Here is a 20,520-nt window from a genome sequence, read left to right on the forward strand (position 1 = left end):
CAATCACCATCAACAAAGCTCAAGGGCAATCATTAGAATCATGAGGTATAGATCTGAATACAGATTGTTTTCCCATGGACCATTATATGTTGCATGTTCAAGAGTCGGTAAACCTGACAATCTATTTATATGCAAAGACAATGGGACAGCAAAGAATGTTGTATATTCGCAAGTTTTACGTAGTTAAAACCCATATATATATATATATATATATATATATATATATATATATATATATATATATATATATATATATATATATATATATATATATATATATATATATATAAAAATAAGTTGTCTGTCTGTCTGTGGATGGATCAGGTGACGTCACCTGAAAAAACTGGATCAGGTGACGTCAAAACTGAAAAAACTAAAAAAAGGCAAAAACTACAAAAAAAAACTAAAAACTAATAAAAAAAATAAAAAAGCTAAAAAACTAAAAAAACTAAAAAAAGGCAAAAACTACAAAAAAAAACTAAAAACTAATAAAAAAGCTAAAAAACTAAAAAAACTAAAAAAAGGCAAAAACTACAAAAAAAAACTAAAAACTAATAAAAAAAATAAAAAAGCTAAAAAACTAAAAAAACTAAAAAAACTAAAAAAAGGTAAAAAACTAAAAAAACTAAAAACTAAAAAAAACTAAAAAAAAGGAAAAAAACTGAAAAATAAGCTAAAATAAAGGTAAAAACCAATAAAAAACTAAAAAAAAAACTGAAAAAACTAAAAAAAGGCAAAAACTACAAAAAAAAACTAAAAACTAATAAAAAAAGTAAAAAAGCTAAAAAACTAAAAAAACTAAAAAAACTAAAAAAAGGTAAAAAACTAAAAAAATTAAAAAATTAAAAAAAGGAAAAAACTGAAAAATAAGCTAAAATAAAGGTAAAAACCAATAAAAAACTAAAAAGAAAAAAAGGAAAAAACTAAAAAAAAATTTCATCTAAAAAACTAAAAAAAACTAAAAAAGGTAAAAACTAAAAGAACTAAAAAAGAAAAAAATAAATGACGAAACTCAAAGAGAAAGCGACCAGGACAAAAGGAATGTTCGATTAGCAATCAACAAGCACCGGGACACAGGGAGTATAAATGACGACCAGGACATAAGTAAAAAAAAAAACTATCTATATATATAAAAATAAGTTGTCTGTGGATCGTGGATCAGGTGACGTCACCTGAAAAAACTGGATCAGGTGACGTCAAAACTGAAAAAAAACTAAAAAAAGGCAAAAACTACAAAAAAAACTAAAAACTAATAAAAAAAATAAAAAAGCTAAAAAACTAAAAAAACTAAAAAAGGCAAAAACTACAAAAAAAAACTAAAAACTAATAAAAAAGCTAAAAACTAAAAAAACTGAAAAAAGGCAAAAACTACAAAAAAAAACTAAAAACTAATAAAAAAAAATAAAAAAGCTAAAAAACTAAAAAAAACTAAAAAAACTAAAAAAAGGTAAAAAACTATAAAAACTAAAAACTAAAAAAAACTAAAAAAAGGAAAAAACTGAAAAATAAGCTAAAATAAAGGTAAAAACCAATAAAAAACTAAAAAAAAAACTGAAAAAACTAAAAAAAGGCAAAAACTACAAAAAAACTAAAAACTAATAAAAAAAGTAAAAAAGCTAAAAAACTAAAACAACTAAAAAAAACTAAAAAAAGGTAAAAAACTAAAAAAAATAAAAAATAAAAAAAAACTAAAAAAAAGGAAAAAACTGAAAAATAAGCTAACATAAGGTAAAAACCAATAAAAAACTAAAAAGAAAAAAAGGAAAAAACTAAAAAAAATTTTCATCTAAAAAACTAAAAAAACTAAAAAAGGTAAAAACTAAAAGAACTAAAAAATAAAAAAATAAATGACGACACTCAAAGAGAAAGCGACCAGGACAAAAGGAATGTTCGATTAGCAATCAACAAAGCACCGGGACACAGGGAGTATAAATGACGACCAGGACATAAGTAAAAAAAAAATTAACAAAACTAAAAAGAAGGTAAAAACTACAAAAAAACTAAAAAGAAAAAAAAACTAAAAACTAATAAAAAAACTAAAAAATCTAAAAATCTAAATAAACTAAAAAAGAAAAAAAAAGGAAAAAAATAAAGGAGAAAAACAAAACTAAAAAACGAATGTATATACAGACCGGTACACCGGGATACAAATGACGACCGGGACACAGGGAATATAAATGACGACCGGGACACAGGGACACAACTACAACGGGGACACCGGGGGAAACAGGGGGATGTAAATGACGACCGGGACAGGGAATGGTCGATTAGCAATCACCATCAACAAAGCTCAAGGGCAATCATTAGAATCATGAGGTATAGATCTGAATACAGATTGTTTTCCCATGGACCATTATATGTTGCATGTTCAAGAGTCGGTAAACCTGACAATCTATTTATATGCAAAGACAATGGGACAGCAAAGAATGTTGTATATTCGCAAGTTTTACGTAGTTAAAACCATATATATATATATATATATATATATATATATATATATATATATATATATATATATATATATATATATATATATATATATATATATATATATATATATCTATATTCACAGGTGGGACATAGGGACACAACTACAATGGCGCGTAACTATTATGGCGCGTAACGACTTACGCGCGCGGGGGGGCTTGGGGGGGGGCGCGAAGCGCCCCCACCAACTAGGTGTTGGGGTGGCGCGAAGCGCCACCCCAACAGCTAGTATATATATAAAAATAAGTTGTCTGTCTGTGGATGGGTCAGGTGACGTCACCTGAAAAAACTGGATCAGGTGACGTCAAAACTGAAAAAACTAAAAAAGGCAAAAACTAAAAAAAAAACTAAAAACTAATAAAAAAATAAAAAAGCTAAAAAACTAAAAAAACTAAAAAAAGGCAAAAACTACAAAAAAAACTAAAAACTAATAAAAAAGCTAAAAAACTAAAAAAACTAAAAAAAGGCAAAAACTACAAAAAAAACTAAAAACTAATAAAAAAAATAAAAAAGCTAAAAAACTAAAAAAAAGGTAAAAAACGAAAAAAACTAAAAACTAAAAAAAAAGGAAAAAACTGAAAAATAAGCTAAAATAAAGGTAAAAACCAATAAAAAACTAAAAAAAAAAACTGAAAAAACTAAAAAAAGGCAAAAACTACAAAAAAAAACTAAAAACTAATAAAAAAAGTAAAAAAGCTAAAAAACTAAAAAAACTAAAAAAACCAAAAAAAGGTAAAAAACTAAAAAAAATAAAAAATAATAAAAACTAAAAGAAAGGAAAAAACTGAAAAATAAGCTAAAATAAAGGTAAAAACCAATAAAAAACTAAAAAGAAAAAAAGGAAAAAACTAAAAAAAATTTTCATCTAAAAAACTAAAAAAAAACTAAAAAAGGTAAAAACTAAAAGAACTAAAAAAGAAAAAAATAAATGACGAAACTCAAAGAGAAAGCGACCAGGACAAAAGGAATGTTCGATTAGCAATCAACAAAGCACCGGGACACAGGGAGTATAAATGACGACCAGGACATAAGTAAAAAAAAAAAACTATCTATATATAAAAATAAGTTGTCTGTGGATCTGTGGATCGTGGATCAGGTGACGTCACCTGAAAAAACTGGATCAGGTGACGTCAAAACTGAAAAAACTAAAAAAGGCAAAAACTACAAAAAAAACTAAAAACTAATAAAAAAAATAAAAAAGCTAAAAAACTAAAAAAACTAAAACAAGGCAAAAACTAAAAAAAAAACTAAAAACTAATAAAAAAAATAAAAAAGCTAAAAAACTAAAAAAACTAAAAAAACTAAAAAAAGGTAAAAAACTAAAAAAACTAAAAACTAAAAAAAAACTAAAAAAAAGGAAAAAACTGAAAAAATAAGCTAAAATAAAGGTAAAAACCAATAAAAAACTAAAAAAAAAACTGAAAAAACTAAAAAAAGGTAAAAAACTAAAAAAAATAAAAATTAAAAAAAAAATAAAAAAAAAGGAAAAAACTGAAAAATAAGCTAACATAAAGGTAAAAACCAATAAAAAACTAAAAAGAAAAAAAGGAAAAAACTAAAAAAATTTTCATCTAAAAAACTAAAAAAAACTAAAAAAGGTAAAAACTAAAAGAACTAAAAAAGAAAAAAATAAATGACGACACTCAAAGAGAAAGCGACCAGGACAAAAGGAATGTTCGATTAGCAATCAACAAAGCACCGGGACACAGGGAGTATAAATGACGACCAGGACATAAGTAAAAAAAAAAATTAACAAAACTAAAAAGAAGTTAAAAACTACAAAAAAACTAAAAAGAAAAAAAAACTAAAAACTAAAAAAAAAACTAAAAAATCTAAAAATCTAAATAAACTAAAAAAGAAAAAAAAAGGAAAAAAATAAAGGAGAAAAACAAAACTAAAAAACGAATGTATATACAGACCGGTACACCGGGATACAAATGACGACCGGGACACAGGGAATATAAATGACGACCGGGACACAGGGACACAACTACAACGGGGACACCGGGGGAAACAGGGGGATATAAATGACGACCGGGACAAAAAAACTAAAAAGAAAAAAAAACTAAAAACTAATAAAAAAACTAAAAAATCTAAAAATCTAAATAAGCTAAAAAAGAAAAAAAAAGGAAAAAAATAAAGGAGTTTGAGAATGTGCTAAACCGAGATACAGTTGCAGGAAAAGATATAGATGAAAATGAAAAAGTTTGTGATACCTTGGATGTGAAGGAAGATTTGTTTAGTGAGGAAGAATTAGCGACAGGTATTAGTCTGGTCTCTGTAGGTAGCAAATTACTGAGTAATATGATACTTTTTAGACTGAGAAATGCTGTAGACAAAGTTTTAAGGGAAGAACAATGCGGTTTTAGAAAAGATAGAGGATGTGTCGACCATGTTTTCACTCTTAGGTTAATAATTGGGAAGTCCCTTCGTTGTCAAACACCTTTGGTCCTTAGTTTTATCGATTATGAGCAAGCTTTCGATTCTGTTGATAGAACAGCGTTAACAAAGGTCTTATCGTTTTATGGTATACCATAAAAATACATTAAAGTGATCTGCGCTATGTACGAGAATAATACTGCTGCGGTTAAGGTAGGAAATGGGGTTAGCAACTGGTTTTGTATTAAATCAGGAGTTAAGCAGGGTTGCTTTCTATCCCCCTTTATATGGATCATTTTGATGGGCTTCGTCTTAAGGAGCACAGGAAAGGCAATTGGAGACCATGGAATCAAATGGGGAGGAAAAAACGCTCCTGGACTTAGATTATGCTGATGATTTAAGCATATTAGATGAAAGTGTGAGCAAAATGAATGAATTTTTAGAGGTTTTACGAGTTCAGGGTGCTAAAATAGGCTTGAAAATTAATGTTAAGAAGATTAAGTCACTAAGGCTAGGAATAAGTGAAGATGAACAGGTGACATTAGGTAACGAAAAGATTGATCAGGTTGGGAGCTTCATTTAACTTGGTAGTATTATTAGTAAAGATGGTGGGAGCAGTGAAGATGTTAAAAGTAGAATAGCTAAAGCTCAGGGTGTTTTTTCACAGTTAAAAAAAGTTTGGAAGAATAGCAAGATAAGCCTACAAACCAAGATTAGAATATTGGAAGCTACAGTGATGACAGTGGTCAAATATGGCTCTGAAGCATGGGCACTCCGAAAAGCAGATGAAAATTTACTAGATGTTTTCCAGAGAAATTGCCTACAGATTGTTCTGGGTACCCGGCTGACTGACCGTATTTCAAACAGTAGGTTGTACGAAAAGTGTGGTTCAATCCCGCTTTCTGGGGCTATAATGAAAGAAAGGTTGAGATGGCTAGGCCACGTTCTACGGATGAAGGATGACAGATTACCGGAGATTGTCCTTTTTGGCCAACCGTCTGGGGCTACACGGAAAGCCGGTCGTCCTTGTCTGGGTTGGGGGGATGTCATAAATAAAGGTTTAAAGGAAATGGGAACTTCCTGGGAGGGTGTAAAGAGGGAGGCTTTAAATAGATTAGGTTGGAGGAGGAGCGTGCGTAGCTGCGTTGGCATCAGGCGGCTTGGTGCTGCAGTGAGTTATTAGTAGTAGTAGTAGTAGTATATATATATATATATATATGTATATATATATATATATATATATATATATATATATATATATATATATATATATATATATATATATATATATATATATGTATATATATATATATATATATATATGTATATATATATATATATATATATATATATATATATATATATATATATATATATATATATATATATATATACATATATATATATATATATACAGTTTCTTTTTTAGTTTTTTAGCTTTTTTATTTTTTCTTCTTTTTAGTTTTTTACCTTTTAGTATTTTTTTTTTCTTTTTAGGTTTTTTCTTTTTTTAATTTTTTTTTATTTTTTTGTTTTTTTAAGTTTTTTTTAGTTTTTTACCTTTTTCTTTTTTTCAGTTTTCTTTTTCTTCTTTATTTTTCAGCGTCACTATGAAATACATATCGCCGAACCTTAGTTTTTTTTTAACTAAAATCTGGTAGGCATTGATAACCTTATCCAAGTCGAAATCCCAAACCCAGTTATCATCGCTATCATTTTCAGTTTTGATATGTTTTGACTCTCGCTATCCAGGTGGATTTTCATCTAACAGCGCGGTTTTGCGTTCTTTAGCCACAAGCCTGTTTTCTTGCTGTTCTTGTGATTCCTCGGCACGCTTTCTTTTCTTACTTTCTCTATCAGCCGCAAGTCTTTTGGCATAGACTCTTTGAGGAGCGTCCTCGGCTGTTGCCATTGTAGGCTCTTCAGTCATTTTACAATTAAAAATTTCTCTTTCAACGATCTTCTTGCAATTAAAAATTTGTCTTTGAACGATTTTCTTAAATACTTATAATGACGTCATAAACTAAGCATCATCATAACAAATATGACGACAACTAACTTCATGACCACATACAGCTCAATCCTTATAATGACGTCAGTCGACATTTTTCGACAGCTAGTATATATATAAAAATAAGTTGTCTGTGTGTGTGTGGGTCTGTCGGGTGACGTCATGTTTATGTGTTGACTGAAGTCATGAAGTTAGTTGTCGTCATTTTTGTTATGACGGTGACGTCATTAAAGGTATTTAAGACATGCGTTCACGGAGAAGCCTGTTAATGTTTAACTGTAAAATGACTGATGAACTTACAATGGCAACAGCCGAGGAAGATGCTCAAAGAGTCTATGCCAAAAAACTTGCTGCTGATAGAGAAAGTAAGAAAAGAAAGCGTGCCGAGGAATCAAAAGAACTGCAAGAAAACAGGCTTGGGGCTGATAGAGAAAGAAAGAACAGAAAGCGTGCCGAGGAACTACCAGAGCAACGCAAAACCAGACTTGCTGCTAAAAGAGAAAGTGAAAAAAGACGGCGTGCCGAGGAACTACCAGAGCAACATGAAATCAGACTTGCTGCTAAAAGAGAAAGTGAAAAAAGAAGGCATACCGAGGAACTACCAGAGCAACATGAAACCAGACTTGCTGCTAAAAGAGAAAGTGAAAAAAGAAGGTGTGCCGAGGAATCACAAGAACAGCAAGAAATCAGGCTTGCTGCTGATAGAGCAAGTAAGAAAAGAAAGCGTGCCGAGGAATCAGAGCAACCTGAAAGTTATCGCCTGGCATTCAGGTACAGCCCAGTCGATGATTATAGCTTGAGTAGATGTGTTCAAATCGGGACAATGTCTAAAATTTGTCCCTATTGCAAGGCCTTGAAATTCATTGGTGAAAAAATGGGAATGTGTTGCGCCTCAGGAAAAGTTAAACTTCCTCTATTGGCTGCACCACTAGAGCCATTGAAGACTTTCCTTACTGGAACTATGTCAGAATCTAAGCGTTTTTTTTATCACAAATCAGAAAATATAACTCATGTTTCCAAATGACGTCGTTTGGAGCACAAATCGAAAATCCAGATCTATTTATGTCTACTTTCAAAGTAAAAGGGCAAATTTATCATAGACCAGGGTCCTTTCTACCATTTTCAGGCGAGAATTATAAATTTTTACAATTGTACTTCATCAGTGATAGAAATTCTGAATTGAATGCATGTTGCAAAATTTCTCCCGACGTTGAAAGGACAATCGTTTCCCAATTGCAACATTTTTTGGGATGGAGCCGACGGCTACCACTTTAATATCAAATTGATGAATCCAGCCACTAACAAAGAAATGCATAAGAAATGCAGTGCAATGCATTATTATTCCTATGACTAATGATTCGGTAGGATGAAGAAAATTATATTTTAAAATGCCGTCAATTGTTTCACCAATACGTCGTTGATATGTATGCTAAAATTGAATCAAAACGTTTGCTATATATCCGCCTGAATCAGACCAAGCTCCGCTCTGAACAATGCATTCATTTGCGAAATGCAGTGGTAAATGACGGTAATACCACAAACGTTGGAAGATTAACAATTTTACCTTCGTCATATGCTGGCAGTCCCCGTCATATGCATGAATATGCTTAAGATGCTATTGCGTATGTTCGTCTCTATGGTCGTCCAGACTTATTTATCACATTTACATATAATCAATCTTGGGACGAGATACAGCAGCTTTTACTTCAAGGACAATCGGTGGTTCATAGACATGACATTACGGCCTGTGTCTTCCGGCAAAAGTTGAAATCACTGATAAACTACATAGTAAAACTTGAAGTGTTTGGGTCAGTGCGATGCAGGATGTACTCAGTGGAATGGCAAAAACGAGGTTTGCCACACACACATATACTAATCTGGCTACATAAAAAAATTACTTCGACCGAAATTGATGATGTGATTTCCGCTGAAATACCTGATGAAAATGTCGATAAGGGGTGCACAAAGCAATATCCTCGACTTTTAGTATCCAACACAATTACTGGCAATGATGGTTACCCACAATATAGAAGAAGATCTACTGAAGATGGCGGTAAAAAAGCAATAATAAAGAAGCGTAACGGTACCACCATCGAAGTAGATAACCAGTGGGTTGTTCCATATTCCCCATTATTATCAAAAACATTTAATGCACATATAAACGTTGAATACTGTAACTCCGTAAAGGCAATCAAATAAATATGTAAATACGTCAACAAAGGCAGTGACATGGCAGTTTTTGGCTTGCAGCCCGAAATCAAAGATATAGACGAAATCGTACAATATCAGGCTGGAAGATACATAAGCAGTAATGAAGCTGTTTGGCGAATTCTTTCATTTCCGATACATGAACGTAGTCCAGCTGTTGTTCACTTAGTGGTACATTTACAGAATGGTCAACGTTTTTATTTCTCGGAAGCCAACGTGCAACAAAGAGCCCTGAATCCACCGGAACAAAGTTAACCGCTTTCTTTTCGCTTTGCAAAAATGATTCTTTTGCAAAAAAAACAGCTGTATACTGAAGTGCCTTCGTATTACACGTGGAATACTAAAAATAATGTATTTGAACGTTGAAAACAGGGTAAGTCAGTCGACGGCTAACCTACCATCTTCAAAGATACCACGATAGGAAGACTCTACACCGTTCAGCCCAATCAACATGAATGCTTCTTTCTACGCCTGCTTTTGGTGAATGTACCCGGTCCGACATCCTTTGAGTATTTGAGAACTGTAAACGGTACTATACATGACACTTACCGTAGTACATGCCAAGCTCTGAATTTATTGGAGAAAGACCAATACTGTTATAACTGCATTAATGACGTGTGCGAAACGTCAACTCCAAGTCAAATTCGTGCATTGCTTGTGGGGAAATTGCCAGTTATGGGAAAAATATAAGTCAAAAATGTCCGAAGATATACTCCATCGTAAATAGTTAGAGACGTCAGACTTTTGATTTTACATCAGAAATTTATAACTACTCTTTAGTTATCATAGAATATTTGTGCGTACGTATGGCAAACAAACCTCTTCAGGATTTGGGAATGCCTTCACCTAACCGTATCGCTGCTGTTTCGACATGTGTAGAATTGGATCGTGAACAAAGTTACAAGACGTCCACGAAATCAACAATATTGTTTTGACCAACATTTGAGACCAGGCAGTCCTCTAAAAGTCAGTCGACACAGTTTTGGAACCAACTGAAGCGGTTAATTGGCTATCTGAATTTTTAAATTCCGTGGATCTTTCAGGGTTTTCACCACACGTGCTAGAACTAAAAATAGGCGTACCAATAATACTTTTAAGAAATATCAACCCACCAAAGCTTTGCAATGGCACGCGACTTGGCGTAAAAAAAAAACACAATTGCAATTCCCAATTCGATTAGCATTCGCAATCACCATTAACAAAGCTCAAGGTCAATCATTAGAAAAATGTGGTATAGATCTTAATACTGATTGTTTTTCCCGTGGACAATTGTACGTTGCATGTTCGAGGGTCGGTAAACCTGACAATCTATTTATATTCAGCGAAAATTGGACAGCGAAGAATGTTGTATATTCGCAAGTTTTAAGCAGTTAATTTGTATTGTATCTATCTATCTATAAATCTATACAAAAACGAGTTGTGTGTATGCATGTTTGTTTGTTTGTAAAAAGAGCGTCTGCATATGACGTTATTATTAGTACATAAGGCTTTGTATATGCACAGACAATGGGAAAGCCAAGAATGTTGTATATTCGCAAGTTTTACGTAGTTTAAAACACATATATGAATCTATCTATATTCATAGGTGGTACACAGGGACACAACACAAAGGGACACGTAACTGATATGGCGCGTAACGACTTACGCGCGCGGGGGGGCTTGGGGCGGTGGAGGCTTGTATATATATATATATATATATATATATATATATATATATATATATATATATATATATATATATACTAGCTGTTGGGGTGGCGCTTCGCGCCACCCCAACACCTAGTTGGTGGGGGCGCTTCGCGCCCCCCCCAAGCCCCCCCGCGCGCGTAAGTCGTTACGCGCCATAATAGTTACGCGCCATTGTAGTTGTGTCCCTATGTCCCACCTGTGAATATAGATATATATATATATATATGGTTTTAACTACGTAAAACTTGCGAATATACAACATTCTTTGCTGTCCCATTGTCTTTGCATATAAATAGATTGTCAGGTTATCCCCCTGTTTCCCCCGGTGTCCCCGTTGTAGTTGTGTCCCTGTGTCCCGGTCGTCATTTATATTCCCTGTGTCCCGGGTCCCGGTCATCATTTGTATCCCGGTGTCCCGGTCTGTATATACATTCGTTTTTTAGTTTTGTTTTTCTCCTTTATTTTTTTCCTTTTTTTTTCTTTTTTAGCTTATTTAGATTTTTAGATTTTTTAGTTTTTTTTATTAGTTTTTAGTTTTTATTTCTTTTTAGTTTTTTTGTCCCGGTCGTCATTTATATCCCCCTGTTTCCCCCGGTGTCCCCGTTGTAGTTGTGTCCCTGTGTCCCGGTCGTTATTTATATTCCCTGTGTCCCGGTCGTCATTTGTATCCCGGTGTACCGGTCTGTATATACATTCGTTTTTTAGTTTTGTTTTTCTCCTTTATTTTTTTCCTTTTTTTTTCTTTTTTAGTTTATTTAGATTTTTAGATTTTTTAGTTTTTTTATTAGTTTTTAGTTTTTTTTTCTTTTTAGTTTTTTTGTAGTTTTTACCTTCTTTTTAGTTTTGTTAATTTTTTTTTTTACTTGTGTCCTGGTCGTCATTTATACTCCCTGTGTCCCGGTGCTTTGTTGATTGCTAATCGAACATTCCTTTTGTCCTGGTCGCTTTCTCTTTGAGTGTCGTCATTTATTTTTTTCTTTTTTAGTTCTTTTAGTTTTTACCTTTTTTAGTTTTTTTTTAGTTTTTAGTTTTTTTAGTTTTTTACCTTTTTTTAGTTTTTTTAGTTTTTTAGCTTTTTTATTTTTTTTATTAGTTTTTAGTTTTTTTGTAGTTTTTGCCTTTTTTTTTAGTTTTTTGTCCTGGTCGCTTTCTCTTTGAGTGTCGTCATTTATTAGTTTTTTCCTTTTTTTTTTTAGTTTTTTATTGGTTTTTACCTTTATTTTAGCTTATTTTTCAGTTTTTTCCTTTTTTTTAGTTTTTTTTTATTTTTTATTTTTTTTAGTTTTTTACCTTTTTTTAGTTTTTTTAGTTTTTTTAGTTTTTTAGCTTTTTTACTTTTTTTATTAGTTTTTAGTTTTTTTTGTAGTTTTTGCCTTTTTTTAGTTTTTTCAGTTTTTTTTTTAGTTTTTTATTGGTTTTTACCTTTATAGTTTTTTTAGTTTTTTAGCTTTTTTATTTTTTTTATTAGTTTTTAGTTTTTTTTGTAGTTTTTGCCTTTTTTTAGTTTTTTCAGTTTTGACGTCACCTAATCCAGTTTTTTCAGGTGACGTCACCTGACACATCCATCCACACATCCATCCATCCATCCATCCACAGACAACTTATTTTTATATATATAGAAGATATATATATATATCTTCTATATATATAAAAATAAGTTGTCTGTCTGTGGATGGGTCAGGTGACGTCACCTGAAAAAACTGGATCAGGTGACGTCAAAACTGAAAAAACTAAAAAAAGGCAAAAACTACAAAAAAAACTAAAAACTAATAAAAAAAATAAAAAAGCTAAAAAACTAAAAAAACTAAAAAAAGGCAAAAACTACAAAAAAAACTAAAAACTAATAAAAAAGCTAAAAAACTAAAAAAACTAAAAAAAGGCGAAAACTACAAAAAAAACTAAAAACTAATAAAAAAAATAAAAAAGCTAAAAAACTAAAAAAACTAAAAAAACTAAAAAAACTAAAAAAAGATAAAAAACTAAAAAAACTAAAAACTAAAAAAAACTAAAAAAAAAGGAAAAAACTGAAAAATAAGCTAAAATAAAGGTAAAAACCAATAAAAAACTAAAAAAAAAAACTGAAAAAACTAAAAAAAGGCAAAAACTACAAAAAAAAAACTAAAAACTAATAAAAAAAGTAAAAAAGCTAAAAAACTAAAAAAACTAAAAAAACTAAAAAAAGGTAAAAAACTAAAAAAAATAAAAAATAAAAAAAAACTAAAAAAAAGGAAAAAACTGAAAAATGAGCTAAAATAAAGGTAAAAACCAATAAAAAACTAAAAAGAAAAAAGGAAAAAACTAAAAAAAATTTTCATCTAAAAAACTAAAAAAAACTAAAAAAGGTAAATACTAAAAGAACTAAAAAAGAAAAAAATAAATGACGACACTCAAAGAGAAAGCGACCAGGACAAAAGGAATGTTCGATTAGCAATCAACAAAGCACCGGGACACAGGGAGTATAAATGACGACCAGGACATAAGTAAAAAAAAAAAAACTATCTATATATATAAAAATAAGTTGTCTGTGGATCTGTGGATCGTGGATCAGGTGACGTCACCTGAAAAAACTGGATCAGGTGACGTCAAAACTGAAAAAACTAAAAAAAGGCAAAAACTACAAAAAAAACTAAAAACTAATAAAAAAAATAAAAAAGCTAAAAAACTAAAAAAACTAAAAAAAGGCAAAAACTACAAAAAAAACTAAAAACTAATAAAAAAGCTAAAAAACTAAAAAAACTAAAAAAGGCAAAAACTACAAAAAAACTAAAAACTAATAAAAAAAATAAAAAAGCTAAAAAACTAAAAAAACTAAAAAAACTAAAAAAAGGTAAAAAACTAAAAAAACTAAAAACTAAAAAAAACTAAAAAAAAGGAAAAAACTGAAAAATAAGCTAAAATAAAGAAGGTAAAAACCAATAAAAAACTAAAAAGAAAAAAGGAAAAAACTAAAAAAAATTTTCATCTAAAAAACTAAAAAAAACTAAAAAAGGTAAAAACTAAAAGAACTAAAAAAGAAAAAAATAAATGCCGACACTCAAAGAGAAAGCGACCAGGACAAAAGGAATGTTCGATTAGCAATCAACAAAGCACCGGGACACAGGGAGTATAAATGACGACCAGGACATAAGTAAAAAAAAAAAACTATCTATATATATAAAAATAAGTTGTCTGTGGATCTGTGGATCGTGGATCAGGTGACGTCACCTGAAAAAACTGGATCAGGTGACGTCAAAACTGAAAAAACTAAAAAAAGGCAAAAACTAGAAAAAAACTAAAAACTAATAAAAAAAAATAAAAAGCTAAAAAACTAAAAAAACTAAAAAAAGGCAAAAACTACAAAAAAAACTAAAAACTAATAAAAAAGCTAAAAAACTAAAAAAACTAAAAAAAAGGCAAAAACTACAAAAAAACTAAAAACTAATAAAAAAAATAAAAAAGCTAAAAAACTAAAAAAACTAAAAAAACTAAAAAAAGGTAAAAAACTAAAAAAACTAAAAACTAAAAAAAACTAAAAAAATGGAAAAAACTGAAAAATAAGCTAAAATAAAGGTAAAAACCAATAAAAAACTAAAAAAAAACTGAAAAACTAAAAAAAGGCAAAACTACAAAAAAACTAAAAACTAACAAAAAAAGTAAAAAAGCTAAAAAACTAAAAAAACTAAAAAAAACTAAAAAAAGGTAAAAAACTAAAAAAAATAAAAAAAAAAATAAAAAAAAAGGAAAAAACTGAAAAATAAGCTAACATAAAGGTAAAAACCAATAAAAAACTAAAAGAAAAAAAGGAAAAAACTAAAAAAAATTTTCATCTAAAAAACTAAAAAAAACTAAAAAATGTAAAAACTAAAAGAACTAAAAAAGAAAAAAATAAATGACGATACTCAAAGAGAAAGCGACCAGGACAAAAGGAATGTTCGATTAGCAATCAACAAAGCACCGGGACACAGGGAGTCAGACCGGTACACCGGGATACAAATGACGACCGGGACACAGGGAATATAAATGACGACCGGGACACAGGGACACAACTACAACGGGACACCGGGGGAAACAGGGGGATATAAATGACGACCGGGACAAAAAAACTAAAAAGAAAAAAAAACTAAAAACTAATAAAAAAACTAAAAAATCTAAAAATCTAAATAAGCTAAAAAAGAAAAAAAAAGGAAAAAAATAAAGGAGAAAAACAAAACTAAAAAATGAATGTATATACAGACCGGGACACCGGGATACAAATGACGACCGGGACACAGGGAATATAAATGACGACCGGGACACAGGGACACAACTACAACGGGGACACCGGGGGAAACAGGGGGATGTAAATGACGACCGGGACACCGGGACAGGGAATGGTCGATTAGCAATCACCATCAACAAAGCTCAAGGGCAATCATTAGAATCATGATAGTATAGATCTGAATACAGATTGTTTTCCCATGGACCATTATATGTTGCATGTTCAAGAGTCGGTAAACCTGACAATCTATTTATATGCAAAGACAATGGGACAGCAAAGAATGTTGTATATTCGCAAGTTTTACATAGTTAAAACCATATATATATATATATATATATATATATATATATATATATCTATATTCACAGGTGGGACATAGGGACACAACTACAATGGCGCGTAACGACTTACGCGCGCGGGGGGGCTTGGGGGGGGCGCGAAGCGCCCCCACCAACTAGGTGTTGGGGTGGCGCGAAGCGCCACCCCAACAGCTAGTATATATATATATATATATATATATATATATATATATATATATATATATATATATATATATATATATATATATATATATATGTATATATATATATATATATATATATATATGTATATATATATATATATACATATCGACGAACCTTTGTTTTTTTATCTTAAATCTGGTAGGCATTGATGACCTTATCCAAGTCAAAATCCCAAACCCAATCATCATCGCTATCATTTTCAGTTTTGATATGTTTTGACTCTCGCTGTCCAGGTGGATTTTCATCTAACTGCGCGGTTTTGCGTTCTTTAGCCGCAAGCCTGTTTTCTTGCTGTTCTTGTGATTCCTCGGAACGCTTTCTTTTCTTACCTTCTCTATCAGCAGCAAGTTTTTTGGCATAAACTCTTTGAGCAGCTTCCTCGGCTGTTGCCATTGTAGGTTCTTCAGTCATTTTACAATTAAACATTTTTCCGTGAACAAATGTCTTAAATACCGTTAATGACGTCACCGTCGTAGCAAAAATGACGACAACTAACTTGATGACGTCAGTCAACACAGAAACATGACGTCACCTGACAGACAGACAGACACACAGACAGACAACTTATTTTTATATATATATATATATATATATATATATATATATATATATATATATATATATATATATATATATATATATATATATATATATATATATACAGTTGGTATATACCCCAACTAGTTGGTATATACCCCACCTAGTTGGTGGGTGCGTTTCGTGCCCCCCCCCCCAAGCCCCCCCGCGCGCGTGAGTCGTTATGTAGTTGTGTCCCTTTCTTTAGTATTTTATTTTAATTTTTTTGTAGTTTTTACCTTTTTTAGTTTTTTTCTTCTTTTGTATTAATGCACCAAACGACGTCATTTGGGAACATCAGTTATATTTTCTGATTTTTGATAAAAAAAACGCTTAGATTCTGACGTAGTTCCAGTAAGCAAAGTCTTCAAGGGCTCTGGGGGTGCAGCCAATTGAGGAAGTTTAACTTTTCCTGAGGCGCAACACATTCCTATTGTTTCACCATTAAATTTCAAGGCCTTGCAGAGGGGACAAATTTTAGACATAGTCCCGATTTGAACACATCTACTATAATCATCGACTGGGCTGTGCCTGAATGCCATGCGAAAATTTTCACGTTGCTCTTGTGATTCCTCGGCACGCTTTTTTTGGCATTATCTCTTGAAGCCGCAAGTCACGCCTTCTTTTTTCACTTTCTCTTTTAGCAGCAAGTCTGGTTTCGCGTTGCTCTGGTAGTTCCTTGACACGCCTTCGTTGACGGAAATTGCACATTCCTAATCTGGCATTATCTCTATAAGCCGCAAGCCTGTTTTCTTGCTGTTCTTGTGATTCCTCGGCACGCTTTCTTTCCTTATTTTCTCTATCAGCAGCAAGTTTTTTGGCATAGACTCTTTGAGCAGCTTCCTCGGCTGTTGCCATTGTAGGTTCTTCAGTCATTTTACAATTAAAAATTTTTCCGTCCACGATCTTCTTACAATTAAAAATTTGTTTTAGAACGAATTTCTTAAATACCTTTAGTGACGTCATCGTCAAAACAAACATGACGACAACTAACTTCATGACGACATGGCGTCACTCGACAGACATAACACACAGACAACTTATTTATATATATAGTGCCCCCCAAGCGCCCCCGCGCGCGTAAGTCGTTACGTGCCATATTAGTTACCCGTTATTGTAGTTGTGTCCCTGCGTCCCGGTCGTCATTTATATTCCCTGTGTCGTGATTTGTGTCCCGGTGTCCCAGTCTGTAATTTTTCTTTGAATGTGCCGGTCGTCATTTATATTCCCTGTGTCCCGGTGTCCGGGTCGTCATTATAAAAATTATATTCCCTTTGTCCCGGTCGTCATTTGTGTCCCGGTGTCCCAGTCAGTAATATCTCTTTGATTTTCCCGGTCGTCATTTATATTCCCTGTGTCTCAGTCATCATTTGTATCCCGGTTTCCCGGTCTGTATATACATTCGTTTTTGAATTGGTAAATGATGAAATAAATTTTTAGTTTTTTTCCTTTTTTCTTTTTAGTTTTTTTTTGGTTTTTACCTTTTTTGGCTTTTTTAATTTTTTTTTTCTTTTTTCTTTTTTGTTTTTTTTAGTTTTTACCTTTTTTGTTTTTTTTATTTTTATTTTAATTTTTTATTTTTCTTTTTCTCCTGCATTTTTCAGTTTTTTTTCTTTTTTAGCTTTTTTAGTTTTTTTAGTATTTTCTTTTTAGTTTTTTTTGTAGTTTTTACCTTTATTTAGTTTTTTTCTTCTTTTGAATTAATGCTAAAGCCAAGGTTCGAACCTGGAACCTCTCGAACATAGAACCTGGAACATAACGCTTTACCAATTCAGCTACTTCTGGTTGAATACATTCGTTTTTGAATTGGTATATGATGAAATAATTCAGACGTCATATGCGGACAAACACGACGTCAGTCAACAGACAGACACACAAACAAACAACTTATTTATATATATATATACTAGCTGTTGGGGTGCCCCCCCAAGCCCCCCCAAGCGCGTAAGTCGTTACGCGCCATATTAGTTACGCGCCATTGTAGTTGTGTCCCTGTGTCCCACCTGTGAATATAGATAGATTTATATATGTGTTTAAAACTACTTAAAAATTGCGAATATACAACATTCTTGGCTTTCCCACTACTGGGAGCTTTCCGTTTCCAATTGCCAGCAATTGATCTGAAAATGTTTGACCAGAGTCATCGTTTTGCAATCGGACACGCATATTTCTAGATAATTTTAATATTTTTACGTGTGCCCATAAATTAGAATTTTTCAGGCAAGAATTCATTTCGTCTGCAGGAGTTAAACTACGTAAAAATTGCGAATATACAACATTCTTGGCTTTCCCATTGTCTGTGCATATACAAAGCCGTATGTACTAATAATGACGTCATATGCAAACGCTATTTTTACAAACAAACAAACATGCATACACACAACTCGTTTTTATATAGATAGATAGATAGATAGATACAATACAAATTAACTGCGTAAAACTTGCGAATATACAACAGTCTTCGCTGTCCAATTGTCGCTGCATATAAATAGATTGTCAGGTTTACCGACCCTCGAACATGCAACGTACAATTGTCCATGGGAAAAACAATCAGTATTAAGATCTATACCACATTTTTCTAATGATTGACCTTGATCTTTGTTAATGGTGATTGCAAATGCTAATCGAATTGGGAATTGCAATCTTTTAAATTGAAAAGTAAGATCCGTTGGAATCATGGGAATGCGAGGAATAAGAACAGCCTCACCCCCAAAAGGCCCTGTCAAGATTGTGGCCTCTATTAGGTTTTCAATTATTTTTTTTACGGCAAGTCGCGTGCCATTGCAAAGCTTTGGTGGGTTGATATTTCTTAAAAGTATTATTGGTACGCCTATATTTAGTTGTAGCATGTGTGGTGGAAACCCTGAAAGATCTATGGAATTTAAAAATTCAGATGGATAATTAATCGCTTCATTTGGTTCCAAAACTGTGTCGACTGACTTATAAAAGACTGCCTGGTCTCGAATCTTGGTCAAAACAATATTGTTGATTTCGTGAACGTCAATATTTTTGGGTGCGAGAATCGCTCTTTCACTTAGCCATTTATTATTTTTATAATTTTTTAGAATATTCGGAAGTACTTTTTCAATCAATTCATTTTTGGACGTCACTAAATTACAGAAATCAGCAGGTAGTTGTATACGTCCTGAAATTGAGTCTACTGGGAGCTTTCTGTTTCCAATTGCCAGCAATTGATCTGAAAATGTTTGACCAGAGTCATCGTTTTGTAATCGGACACACATATTTGTAGTTAATTTTAATATTTTTACGTGTGCCCATAAATTAGAATTTTTCAGGCAAGCATTCATTTCGTCTGCAGGAGTTGATCTAGGTATTATAGGTAATGTTTGCCTGAAATCTCCCGCAAGCAATATTAATGTGGTGCCAAAGGGTTTCGACTTCCCTCTCAAATCTTTCAAGCATTGATCCAGAGCCTCGAGCGGTTTTTTGTGTGCCATTGTGCACTCTTCCCAAATAATAAGTTTGCATTGCTGCAATACTTTACCCATCCCAGATGATTTGGAAATATTGCACGTGGGAGTTTCTGTAGAATGCAAATTCAGAGGCAATTTCAAAGCGGAATGACCAGTTCTTCCACCAGGCAGCAATGTTGCGGCTATTCCGGACGACGCAATTGCCAACGCTATATCATTTTTTGATCGAATTGATGCCAGAATCAGTTTTATCATAAACGTTTTACCAGTACCTCCTGGCGCATCCAAAAAGAAAATTTCTCCAACGTTGTTATCGACACAATGCATTATCGTATCATAAATGTCCTTTTGTTCCGAAGTTAACTTGGAAATGTTATTTTGTACATACGACAATAGATCACTCGTACTGTAACTTTGTTCACGATCCAATTCTACACATGTCGAAACAGCAGCGATACGGTTAGGTGAGGGCATTCCCAAATCCTGAAGAGGTTTGTTTGCCATACGTACGCACAAATCTTCTATAATAACTAAAGTGTAGTTATAATTTCTGATGTAAAATCAAAAGTCATATCTGACGTCTCTAACTGTTTCGATGGAGTATATCTTCGGACATTTTTGACTTATATTTTTCCCATAACTCTGTAGGAGCTGATGGAGAGCAAGTTGTTAAAATGATGCCAAACAATGCACGAATTTGACTTGGGATTGACGTTTCGCACGCGTCATCGATGCAGTTATCCCAGTGTTGGTCATTCTCCAATAAATTCAGAGCTTGGCATGCACTACGGTAAGTGTCATGTATAGTACCGTTTACAGTTCTCACATACTCAAAGGATGTCGGACCGGGTACATTCACCAAAAGCAGGCGTAGAAAGAAGCATTCATGTTGATTGGGGTGAACGGTGTAGAGTCTTCCTATCGTGGTATCTTTGAAGATGGTAGGTTGGCCGTCGACTGAATTACCTGTTTTCG

The 20,520-nt window shown here is 32.1% G+C and overlaps 1 protein-coding gene and 1 long non-coding RNA gene across 4 annotated transcripts in view; one reads left to right on the top strand and one right to left on the bottom strand.

The window, feature by feature from the left end:
- LOC136035685 (reelin-like) overlaps positions 1–20,520 on the bottom strand; it is a 538,294-nt gene that overhangs the window by 113,493 nt on the left and 404,281 nt on the right. The gene's annotated exons all lie outside the window — the stretch shown is intronic.
- LOC136035843 (uncharacterized) lies at positions 20–2,107 on the top strand. Its single transcript, XR_010619532.1, has 2 exons — positions 20–817; positions 1,654–2,107. It is a non-coding gene; the product is annotated as an uncharacterized LOC136035843 (long non-coding RNA).

Source organism: Artemia franciscana, chromosome 14 (assembly GCF_032884065.1).
Source record: "Artemia franciscana chromosome 14, ASM3288406v1, whole genome shotgun sequence".
Classification (NCBI taxonomy): domain Eukaryota; kingdom Metazoa; phylum Arthropoda; class Branchiopoda; order Anostraca; family Artemiidae; genus Artemia; species Artemia franciscana.